Source organism: Ursus arctos, unplaced genomic scaffold (assembly GCF_023065955.2).
Source record: "Ursus arctos isolate Adak ecotype North America unplaced genomic scaffold, UrsArc2.0 scaffold_10, whole genome shotgun sequence".
NCBI lineage: Eukaryota > Metazoa > Chordata > Mammalia > Carnivora > Ursidae > Ursus > Ursus arctos.
Window position 1 is genome coordinate 30,554,629 of NW_026622764.1, and position 13,211 is coordinate 30,567,839.

Here is a 13,211-nt window from a genome sequence, read left to right on the forward strand (position 1 = left end):
ATAACTGAGTTAACCTGGTAGCACAAATTATTGTGTTAGATGATTTCCATTGAATTTAAATTTATAAACAAGTTATTAAACTATTTTATAAAACCACAGCAAAGAACACTATATGACATTGCTTTGGAATAAACAAATAGATCACTGGAATAGACTAGGTGGCCTAGAAATAGAGCCAGCCATTTGGGACATGGATGGTTTTTCAGTTGGGTGGGAAAATGTGATTTATTTAATAAATTATACTAGCACTCACAACATATGCAAAAGTAAATTCCAGATGGATTAATGCCTTTAAAATATAAAAATTGGAAGTTTTACAGAATATTTATGTTCACTGAGGCTTAGGCAGACAGCAGCTCCACAGCTATAACATACAACATAGATATATTTGAAATATAAGAATTAAAAAATTGTGGAAAAAAAACAGGTCATTAAAAACAAATGCTAGCTTGATGTGTAAGTTGGTCTGGAAAAAATATTGCTTTCAATGTTTCAAGTAGGGATTTTATATAAGAAGTGAGATGTTCACTAATCTGTCATACTGAAGGAAAGAGTCAATAGAAATTATTGCTGGCTTTTAGAAATCCAGTGGTGCAGGAAGGTCAGTGGAAACCACTGCCAATAATCTCTGCACAATGCAGGACATACCTGGAAGCCACCGTGCGTGCCATTTCTTCCGTCTGTCAACATGTGTAATGAAATAAAGAAGGCTCCTTGTTTTCTTTGCCTTTCCTAATTGCACAGCGAGAATGCCTCTTACTGGTGGAAGTTAAACCAGGACCCTGCTGACAAAAAGAATCTGGTCAGTTCAGTTTCTGGTCTAGCACTGAGAGGGGAGATTTAAAAAAGCAGGAATGGCGCTGAGTATTCTTACTCTGCTGACAGAAATAGGAGTTACTATGGTCCTTATGCAAAGTGATGACACACAGTATAGAAATTTCATAGTCCAGAAATGTCAATCCAGAAATAAATCTTTTGAAATAAAGTTACCAGTGCATAAAGATATTTGGCAAAATTGGTTGAATGCCATCCATTTCCTCTGTTTGGGCCCACAGGAAGACTGAATTTTCCAGCCCCTGTTGCAGTTAGGTAAGGACCTCATGATTGGGTTGTAGCCAGTGGAATTTGGGCAGAAGCGTCCTAAGCCACATCCAGTTTTCATCATAAATCCTTCTCATCTTCTGGACAACAGGCATATGAGAAAATGCCCAAATCACTAATCATCAGGGAAATGCAAATCAAAATCACAATGAGATATCACTTTACACCTGTCAGAATGGCTAAAATCAAAACAACAAGAAGTGACAAAGATGTGGAGAAAAAGGAAGACTTGTGCACTGTTGGTGCGAATGCAAATTGGGACAGTCATTGTGGAAATCAATATGGAAATTCCTCAAAAAGTTTAAAATAAGAACACCACATGATCCAATAATTTCACTCCTGGGTATTATCCAAAGAAAATGAAAACACTGGGGCCCCTGGATGGCTCAGTCGGTTAAGCATCTGCCTTCCACTCAGGTCATGATCCCAGGGTCCTGGGATAGAGCCTGTTCCTCCCTCTCCCTCTGCTGTTCCCCTTGCTTGTGCTCCCTTGCTCTGTCACATAAATAAGTAAAAAAAAAAAAAAAAAAAAAAAAAAAGAATGAAAACACTAATTTGAAAACGTATGTACCCCTATGTTTATTGCAACATTATTTACAGTAATCAAGATATGGTAACAACCGAAGGGTCCATCAGGAGACAAATGATTAAAGAAGATGTAGTGTGTACAGACACACACACACACACACACACACACATAAATATCATGCAGCCATTAAAAAGGAGATTGTGCCATTTGTGACAATGTGGATTAATCTAGAAGATATGTTAAGTGAAATAAGTCAGACTAAGAAAGACAAATATATGATTTCACTCATATGTGGAATCTAAAAAATATAAAAATAAACAGCAGAATCAGACCTGTGAATACAGGGAACAATCTGATGGCTGCCAGAGGGGAAGGGAGTTGGGGGGATGGGCAAATGGGCAAAGGGGCATGGAAGATACAGACTTCCAGTTACAGAATGAATAGGTCACAGGAATAAAAGGCACAGCATATGGAATAAAGTTAATGATATTGTATGGTGACAGATGATAGCTACTTGTGAGCATAGCATAGCATAGAGACTTGTCAAATCATTATGTTGTACACTTGAAACTAATGTAATATTGTGTATCAGTACACTCAAAAATTTTAGTTAAAAAAATCCTTTTCATCTTCCAAGCTCTCTCACATCCTTGCTGCTGGAAATGAAGCTCTCTAAGAACAAAATGTAAGATGGATCCCTGAATCACTTTTGGAAGCAGACACCTGGCATGCAACGACAGCCTAACTTGCATTGGACAGTGGTATGAACTAGAAGCAAACTTTTATTGTGGTGAGCTGGTGAGATATTTGGAGTGTTTGTCATAATACAACTGAACCTAAGTTTGAATAACACAAGATACATGAATGAAGATTTTTATTGTGGCATTTCCAGTAGCAAAAATGCAAGATAAAGGAAAGAGTGAACACCCACATTTGGCCTATCTATGCTATAGCATATCATACACCTACTATGATTTGCCTTTGACTTATTATCATTACATATTTTCGTGTCTCATAAAATGATGTAAAAATGCATTCATATGTATTTGAATACTTAATGGAAAATTACAAGTGTATGGAAGGAAGCCTACCAGCTTCTAAGCTACTAGTGGAGAGTGTGTCTGGAGAGGGAGAGGAAGAGCAGGTTAAAAAATTTCTTTTGTTGGGGCGCCTGGGTGGCTCAGTCATTAAGCATCTGCCTTCGGCTCAGGGCCCGATCCCAGGGTGCTGGGATCGAGCCCCACATCAGGCTCCTCCGCTATGAGCCTGCTTCTTCCTCTCCCACTCCCCCTGCTTGTGTTCCCTCTCTCGCTGGCTGTGTCTCTCTCTGTCAAATAAATAAATAAAATCTTTTAAAAAAATTTATTTTGTTGAAGTCCATGATTCATGATAAGTGGTTTTTAAAAAATACCTGAAAATACATGATTTTTTAAAAATAAGTATGCTTCTGAAAAGTTCTTATGCTTCTTTTTATGGTATAATATTTTCCTTTTAATTTAACAAATGCATAGTGTTTAGAAGCAGGATTATTTGTGAAGTGCCTCCCCAAAGCAGGATAGAGAAACCTGAAATACATCAAACGTAGTCCTAGCCATGCTTTAGAAATGGTGAGCCCCATTGGGTCTAATGTTATGGCTGGCGCTGCAGCAAGAAACACCTCTTATACCTTTGTTTCCTCTTCTGATCTTCCATGCTGGAAATTTATGTCTTCTTCACACCGTCAGCATTTCCACAGGTCTCCTATGTGAATCCACTTAGTTTCTTTCTCCTCTGCCAGGTAGCACACTGCTAAGAGGGGCTCAGGTTCACTGCCTGTTGCTGCCCACCTGTGTACTCAGAACCCACCTGCTTAAAGAGTTAGCCAGCTGGTCATTCATGCTTACCAGCTGCCCCGAGATACACCCTATGACCCACCCTCTGGATGGTAGCACATTACTGATTCTAGGCTTCTGAGAAGCCAAAATCCCCTTTCCATTCCTTTTTCAAACCTGTGGTGTACCAACTTCACTGTAATCCCAGAAATCAGAGTAGAAACCACCTCCACCCCAATCTGGGTAAATACAACATATTTACTTTCCCAGACTGTGCATAGGGTCTCTCCATGTCCCACCCACCCAAGTTCAAAAACCTGCCACTCCTCCCTTCTCCATTCACAGAGTTTATGCAAAGAGTTCCAAAGTGAGGCCCTGGCTTAAACACTGTGGGTAATAAATTTGATTAGAATACATTTAAACTGCATGTTGAAATTTAACTGTTATATTTAAAAGGCAAGATTTTTTTTTCATAATACAGTTTTATACTATTTTCATTGCAAATGTCTACTTTTGCTTTTTATGAGTTTAATGAGTTCACTGGGATGGCCTGGGAATTAACCACTGTTTATAATAGCATTTCTGTGGGAAAATGTGTTTCAAGTTTTAAACACTTGCTCTTAAATGTAAACTTTTGGGAAAAAGAAAACTTATTCTTAAGTTGGAAAAGGTATTAATGAGCTTTTAGTTTCCAAAAGGGAATAGATTGCCCCTTGGACTCATCAAGCAAAACCCAAGTGTTTTCATATATTCTGCTACTGAGACAAGTTAACTTAAGTATCAGATTTATGAGGAAAGAAGGCAAAATAGTCACATTTATTTAAAGGAATTGAAACTTCCAACATTCTCCCTTGATTTTAAAAGTGCTTAGAACCTAGAATTTTCAGTCTTTGGTTCTCATTTTCCAGTATTAACTGCTTGCCTTTTTTTCACTATTCTTTCTTTGGATGTGTTATAGATTCAGTGTTCCTTTTCTTTCTTCCTGTATGGCTTATCTGAAAAGTTCCTTTCTACATGGCTCATCTGAAAAGTTTTGAAATGTTTGGCAACAATACAAACAATAAAAGAGAAAAATACTGAGGAAGTTAGGACACATTAAAAATGAGTAGGGGGCGTCTGGGTGGCTCAGTTGGTTAAGCATCTGACTCCTGATTTCAGCTCAGGTCATGATGGTAGGGTCGTGAGATGGAGCCCCGTGCTGGGCTCCGAGCTGGGTGTTCAGCCTACTTAAGATTCTCTGGCTCCCTCTCCCTCTGCCTCTCCCCAACACTTGTGCACCCTCTCTCTCTCTCTCTCTCTCTCTCAAAAAAAAAAAAAAAAACCAAACAAACAAACCCCAAAAAACAAAAAAACGGAGTCAGAAAATACGATAGTTAAAATGAGCTTAGAGCAGGGAAACATGTATAGGATACCATTTGGTACACTAGTTTAGATTGGGTTGCAATTAACTATTAGTTTTCTAAAGCTTATAAAACCCTCAAAACCCCTCAACCAGTCATCAGAGTCACTGTAATATACAAGCAAAACATATAGTTCAAGATAAGCCTAATTTAGTCAAAAGAGATCCGAAATATTGCCCAGGGGTCCTGCCTAACACAGAGGGCACTCTACAATGAGTCAGACATCATCTTGGATAACATCCTGACAACAGCTGAAAGATCTTACCAAAGCTTTGTAACATGGGTTACACTGCTGTAACCAAAATCATAAGTTACACTTACAATCAATTGTTGTAGAACTCTTTATTGACAGTGCTTAGGGAATCCCTAAATTTTCATTAGTAATGTGTTTAGACGTCATTTCCTATCTTGAGGTACAAAAAACTAATCCTCAAATTAAGTGATTCTTGTAAAAGTAGATTAGGGGATTGTGTTGGGAGTCCTCAAGACCACTCTGAGTTTTGGGAATTCTTTAGGAGAACTCACAGGACTCAGCAGGTAGTCATACACATGGTTATGATTTATTATAGTGAAAGGATACAAAGCATAACCAGCAAAGAGAAAAGGTACATGGGGCTAAGTCCCAGGTAAACCAGATGTAAGCTTTCAAGATTCTTCTTCCGGTGGAATCACACAAGATGAGCTTAATTTCTCAAGAAACAAGTTGTGACAAACTGTGGGAAATGTTGCCAACCAGGGAAGCTCATTAGAGACTGAACACCCAAGGTTTTCATTGGGGTCTGATTGTTATAGGTTCCCCTGCCTGGCACATACCCAAATTTCAGATTCTTTCTTTTTTTTTTTTTTAAGATTTTATTTATTTATTTGACAGAGACAGACAGCGAGAGAGGGAACACAAGCAGGGGGAGTGGGAGAGGAAGAAGCAGGCTCCTAGTGGAGGAGCCTGATGTGGGGCTTGATCCCAGAACGCTGGGATCACGCCCTGAGCCGAAGGCAGACACTTAACGACTGCGCCACCCAGGCGCCCCCCAAATTTCAGATTCTTAGAAGAAAAGCAGAGATTTGAAGAAATTATATTGTTTGTACAAACACTTATACCAGTTAACGGTAGGAACGTCCAGAAATCCATATTCCCAGATGCCAGCTAAGGGTGGAATTTTTAAGTAAGGACTTCACTATGTTAACTTTTTTCTGCACTGGATAATTAAACTTATTTAAAAATTCTGGAGATAACTTACTAAACAGCTTCTTATATATTGTCTAAAGAAATAACCTACCTGCTTTAGTGCTACCTCACTGGTATTAATTTCACTCAATCTAATGTAATGAATGATGTTAGTGTAAATTTAGCCTATACACTCTACTAAACTGATTAAGAATTCACTGATTAAGAAACTTCAGAATTTAAGTATTACATGTTTTCAAATTTGACTAAGAAACTTCTTACGTGTGAAATCGGTTAAATGGAACTGTACGATTACATATACCATTCTCAAACAAGTGTGCTGATTTTACTAGGGCCTTTTTTTTTTTTTTTTTTTTTTAGATTTTATTTATTTGACAGACAGAGACATAGTGAGAGAGGGAACACAAGCAGGGGGAATGGGAGAGGGAGAAGCAGGCTTCCCACTGAGCAGGGAGCCGATGCCGGGCTCCATCCCAGGACCCTAGGATCATGACCTGAGCCAAAGGCAGATGCTTAACAACTGAGCCACCCAGGCGCCCCTTTACAAGGGCCTTTATTTGATAAGGGGAATATTCCAGCTATGGATTTAGCCAACATTTCATAGCATGAAGAAATACTAAATATAACTGATTGCATAGCTTGATTAACTTGATTTTGATTTATGTTCTTTTGAATTACAAGTGCCCTAGGAGAAAGTAGCTATTAATCTTTGGCTAGTTACAATTTCAGCATATGAAGATTAAAGAAAAGCACTTACATGTCTTACTGTGTTTCACATTTCTGTGCCAAGGGAAAGGGGAAAGAAATATTTAAGATGTACCATTAAAGAACTGTTATTGTCAAGAAAATAACTACAGAGGCTTACCATTTATATTTTCTTCCAGAAGTGTTAGGTTTATGGTTTCAGGCCTTATGTTCAGCTCTAATTCATTATGAGCTCATTTTTGTGTATGGTGTAAGATACCAGTTCAGTTTTATTCTTTGGAATGTGACTGTCCAGTTTTCCCAGTACCATTTATTGAAGAGACTGTCCTTCCCTCATTGTATATTCTTGCCTGTTGTATATTAATTGACCATATAAGTGTGGGTTTGTTTCTGGGCTCCCTATTCTGTTCCACTGATCTATGTGTCTGTTTTTATGCTAATATCATACTGTTTTGATTACCATAGCTTTATAGTACAGTTTGAAATCAGGGAGTGTGATGCCTGCAACTTTGTTCTTTCTCAATATTGTTTTGACTGTTCAGGGTCTTTTGTGGTCCCACACCAAATTTTAGGATTGTTTGTTCTATTTCTGTGAAAAATGCCATTGGAATTTTGATTTAAAAAATTGCATTGAATCTATAGATTGCTTTGGTTAGTAAATACATTTTAATAATATTAATTGCTCTAATCCACGAGCATGGAATATCATCCCATTTATTTGTCTCTTCTACATTTTTCATTAATGTCTTACAGTTTTCATTGTATAAATCTATCACCTCCTTGGATAAATTTATTCCTAGGTATTTGATTCTTTTTGATGCAATTGCAAATGTGATTGTTTTATTAACTTCTCTGATAGTTCATTATTAGTGCATAAAAACACAACAAAGTTTTGTATATTATTTTTGTATCCTGCAAGTTTACTGAACTCTTTTCTTAGCTCTTTTTTTTTTTTAAATAGAGAGAGGAGAAAGAACGAGCAGTGGGAAGGGCAGGAGGAGAGAGAGAGAAGCACGTTCCCCGCTGAGCAGGGAGCCTGATGCTTATAGGTATATATCCTCTTATAGGTGTATACTTCTTATAGGTAACAGCTATCAGGTAATCAGCTAGATTTTCCTACTTTTCATATGTTCTCCCCATCTCACACCTACTCCTCCTATGTTTGATAGTTGTATTGTCTACCTTATTAGACCATGTGACCAATAACATATTATACTCCCTCCTTATATCCATTATTTAGTCTTAGTTCCATAGCTGGAATATTCCCCTTATCAAATAAAGGCCCTAGTAAAGGGGCGCCTGGGTGGCTCAGTTGTTAAGTCTTAGTTCCATAGGTCAATATATATGTAATGCTTACCACCAGTCCTGATGTTGATGTCAAAGTCTGTCCAGCCATTTTGGTTGTTGGAAGCTCATTCTCTAGTAGATATCTTAGAAAGGGGCACGGAAACTATATATATATATATATATATGTGTGTGTGTGTATATATATATATACATATTCATGTTATATATATAATACATATTATATGTATTATTATATTATATATAATATATAAATGAACAATATATAATAATATATAATATATTATATATAATATATGGATATATAATATATAATATATATGAACAAATATATATTATATATATATAATATATATATAAGTTCATGTATGTTTTTAACTGTTTGTCTATGGTCTTTATTCTTCAACATAACTTTCCATGGTACAAAACCCTTAGGTCACATTTTCTTGCCTTGAGTGTGAAATATGTCACTCCATTATCTTCAACCCATAAAGGGTTGAGGTAGAAAGATCTGGCAATTGATATCCTTTCTCTCATAAGTAATTAGTTGTTGTGGTTTGCCTTGATACAAAAGAATATTTAAAGTTTTTCTTTAAAATTCATTTGTTTTACTAGAATAATTCTTGATGTTGGCCAGTTTGGTGTTGAGTTTTTCCAGGTATGCTTTTCAATATATTTTCCAGGTTTTTAATTTTGTTTTGTTTTTTTCCTTCAGGAAAATTTTCTTGGATTATTTTGTTCTGTTCTATTGCTCTAGTTCTCTCCCTTGGGTACTTCTGGCATACACATGTAGGAATTTGTCTTTTTTATCTGTTTCTTTCTCTCAAATCTGTTTCACCTCCTTCTTCATTTCTTTTTGATTTTTAACATTTTTCTCCTCTTAAACTTCAATTTCTGCTAAACCATTATTTGTTGCTTTTATATGGTCCTGTGTTTCTTGTTTATGCTTCCTTAAAATTTTTTAAGTTATATCCTGAGCTCTCTCATTTTTTCCCCTACATAAACCTTTTGTTTTATTAAATAAAGCACATTTACTGTGGCCAATGTCAAAGAGGTTACTGCCTATGTTCTCCTCTAGGATTTTGATAGATTCCTGTCTCACACTGAGGTCTTTCATGCATTTTGAGTTTATCTTTGTGTATGGTGTAAGAGAATGGTTGAGTTTCATTCTTCTGTATATAGCTGTCCAATTTTCCCAGCACCATTTATTGAAGAGACTGGCTTTTTTTCCATTGGATATTTTTTCCTGATTTGTTGAAGGTTAGTTGACCATAGAGTTGAGGGTCCATTTCTGGAGACTCTATTCTTTTCCACTGATCTATACTGTCTGTTTTTGTGCCAGTACCATACTGTCTTGGTGATCACAGCTTTGTAATATAGCATGAAATCAGGCAACACGATGACCCCAGTTTTGTTTTTCTTTTTCAACATTTCCTTGGCGATTCGGAGTCTTTCCTGGTTTCATACAAATTTTAGAATTGTTTGTTCCAGCTCTTTGAAAAATGCCAATGGTATTTTAATAGGGATAGCATTGAGAGTGTAGATTGCTCTGGGCAGCATAGACATTTTAACAATGTTTATTCCCCCAATCCGTGCGCATGGAATGTTTTCCATCTTTTTGTGTCTTTCTCAATTTCTTTCACAAGTGTTCTGTAGTTCCTAGAGTATAGATCCTTTACCTCTTTGGTTAGGTTTCTTCCTAGGTATTTTATGGTTTTTGGTGCTATTGTAAATGGAATCGATTCTCTAATTTCTCTTTCTATAGTTACATTGTTAGTGTATAGAAAAGCAACAGATTTCTGTGCATTGATTTTGTATCCTGCCACATTCCTGAATTGCTGTATAAGTTCTAGTAAGTTGGCAATGGAGTTTTTTGGGTTTTCCACATAAAGTATCATGTCATCTGCAAAGAGAGAGAGTTTGACTTCTTCTTTCATGATACATCTCCAAAGGCAAGGGAAACAAAAGCAAAAATGAACTTTTGGAACTTCATCAAGATAAAAAGCTTCTGCACAGCCAAGGGAACAGTCAACAAAACTAAGAGGCAACCCACGGAATGGGAGAAGATATTTGCAAATCACATTAGAGATAAAGGGCTGATATCCAAGATCTATGAAGAACTTCTCAAACTCAACACCCAAAAAACAAATAATCAAGTCAAAAAATGGGCAGAAGTCATGAACAGACACTTCTTCAAAGAAGACATACAAATGGCTAACAGACACATGAAAAAAATGCTCGACATCATTAGCCATCAGGGAAATTAAAATCAAAACCACATTGAGATACCACCTTACACCAATTAAAATGGCAAAAATTAACAAGGCAGGTACCAACAAATGTTGGAAAGGATGTAGAGAAAGAACCCTCTTACACTGTTGGTGGAAATGCAAGTTGGTACAGCCACTTTGAAAACCAGTATGGAGGTTCCTCAAGACCTTAAAAATGGAGCTACCCTATGACGTGGCAATTGCACTCCTGGGTATTTACCCCAAAGATACAGATGTAGTGAAAAGAAGGGGCACATGCACCCAAATGTTTATAGCAGCAATGTCCACAATAGCCAAACTGTGCAAGGAGCTGAGATTCCCTTCAACAGACAAATGGATAAAGAAGATATGGTTCATATATACAATGGAATATTACTCAGCTATCAGAAAGGATGAATACCCACCATTTGCAGTGACATGGATAGAACTGGAGGGGATTAAGCTAAGTGAAATAAGTCAAGCAGAGAAAGACAATTACCATACAGTTTCACTCATTTGTGGCTCATAAGGAATAGCATGGAGGACATTAGGGGAAGGATGGGAAAACTGAAGGGAAAGAAATCAGAGGGGGAGAAGAACCATAAGGGACTATGGACTCCCAGAAACAATTTGAGAGTTTCAGAGGAGAGGGGGGTGGGGGGGATGGGGTAGCCCAGTGATGAGTATTAAGAAGGGCATGTGTTGTAATGAGCACTGGGTGTTATATACAAATAATGAGTCATGGAACACTACATCAAAAACTAATGATGTACTGTATGGTGACCAACATAGCATAATAAAAAAAAAAATTCCTGGGGAAATGGCTCTGACATAGCTATAAATATAAGAGCTCCCATAAAAAAAATAAATCCACTTAAATAAATAAAATAAATAAATAAATAAATAAATAAATAAATAAAGCATATTTACATATGAGGAAAACTACTAGGGCCAAGTAACAGAAGCTACTACTGCTATAATGAATGCTTGCCACATGCATATTGAATCAAAAGAGCAGAGACTTACAAGGGTTTATGTTACCCACTCGGGTCCTTGGACTCTCCAAGCAATAGAAATTTCCTAGAGACCAAGCCAGAAGTTCCAGACAAGGCTTTAATTGGGGCCGGCTTATGCTTGAGTACCAAGGAGACAGCACAAAGGAAAAAGTCCTTCCAGCTGGCTCTCCAAACAAAGCCTGGGGCAAATTTGTAAAGAGACTGAGGTGGGAAAGAAGTGATATCGAAGCATGCAGGGGCAGGGAGATACAGGCAGTTGGGCACACAGGTTCTGAGGACAGTAATTGTTTTGTCATGCATCATCATGTCTCATTAGCATGTTAAATCCCCACCCCTGGGTGTGATTTTGAGTATCATAATGAGGGAACAACTCAGTGAAAGGTCAGCTCTGAAGTCCACCTTGGTGCAGACTGGTTTGGTTGGGTCTTTGCCAGTCTTCGTAGTGGAGTCCTTCCTTTGGTAAGCATCCTGTTTCTGCACTCCTGCAGGACATGCTACTCGAGAAGCCCAGGGTTTCAGCTATCAAGGAACCCCGTATTTTGTGGTCAGGATTGAGGGGACTCAAGTCCAGTCTCTGGTCTGTCTCACTTAAAACTCTCCAAATTAGATCTCTGGAGCTAGAGAAAGGGCAGAAGACTGGATAAGTCATACAACCATTTTCTGATCTCCTCTACCTCATGCTCAAAACCACTGAAAGTTGCATGACTTCTAGAACTGGAGGCATGTTCCTGTTTGTTCAAGAGCATCTTTCCCCCTGTGTTAATGGTTAGAACAAAGGCAATAGCTATGGAAGAGGTATTCCACTGATAAATACAGAACTATATCAGAAAAAGAGGAGGTGCCATAGAAAATCTTGTTTTTTCAAATATCAGATGCTTTCATAATACAGTCATATGCAGTGGGTAAAGCTCCACCTCCCACAGGCTTAATCCAAAAACTTGCTGTTGCTATTCATATCAACAAGGCTCACCATATTTCTGGCATCATTCCTGAACTAAGAGATCCAGCTGGTTTTTTGGGTACTGGAAAACTTTATTTTGTGACCTCCATTAGGATTTCAACACTGTTGGCTATCTACTCAGAGAGGTAGACCTCTTGATCAATTTAGACCTCAGCAATTTTGTCTATAGGGATCATTTTCTGCACTTCAGTCTTTACTAGAAGGAAGTCCCAATCCTGCAATGAACAGTCATTAGAAGCTATAGCAATGGGTATAAATCCTTAAGGACCAGTGCTTCCAGCACTCAATGCCCAGTTGTACCTTTTATCACCTTGTCGAGCATCTGTTTTGCTTCTCTTAGATCTGTAATAAGGTCATTTCTGCCTCAGAAGACTTTTACATTTGCTTGGTTCAAGCTGGACATTTAAATTTCCTTCTGCTACACAATCTGCATTTTTCTCCTTTCATGATATTCTGTCACATTCAGTCTTTTTGTTTGAACAAGAGAACCTTTCTAATGTTTTATGCTTCCTTTGCCTCTTTCCCTTCTGCTTTCTTGTTGTCTTCTTATTCAATGAAAGCTATCATGCTTAATCTGCTATTGTGTGTCCGTGTTGCTGAGGTCCATGGCAAAGCCTAGGCGATGGCTCAAGCTGATCTTTGAAGGGAGAGTTGAAAGAAGTTTTGCCAAGTTCTTGGCATTTTTGCTTTAAAACCACAGATTCTGGAGTGCCTGGGTGGCTCAGTTGGTTAAGTGTCTGACTCTTGGTTTCGAATTTGGGGTCATGATCGCAGGGTCATGGGATTGAGCCCAGCAACCAGCTCCGCACTCAGTGGGGGGTCTACCTGAGGATTCATTCTCTCTTTCTCCCTCTGCCCCCCACTTCTCTAAAAATAAATAAATAAAACTTAACCCCAGATTCTTGTTTTGCAGTTTTTGAGTTTTTCTAATGCTAATTTATGTGTTTT

At 37.7% G+C, this 13,211-nt stretch overlaps 1 pseudogene; it reads right to left on the minus strand.

The window, feature by feature from the left end:
- Positions 1-12,334: 12,334 nt before the first annotated feature.
- Positions 12,335-12,870, minus strand: LOC113251120 (V-type proton ATPase subunit E 1-like; annotated as a pseudogene).
- Positions 12,871-13,211: the final 341 nt, after the last annotated feature.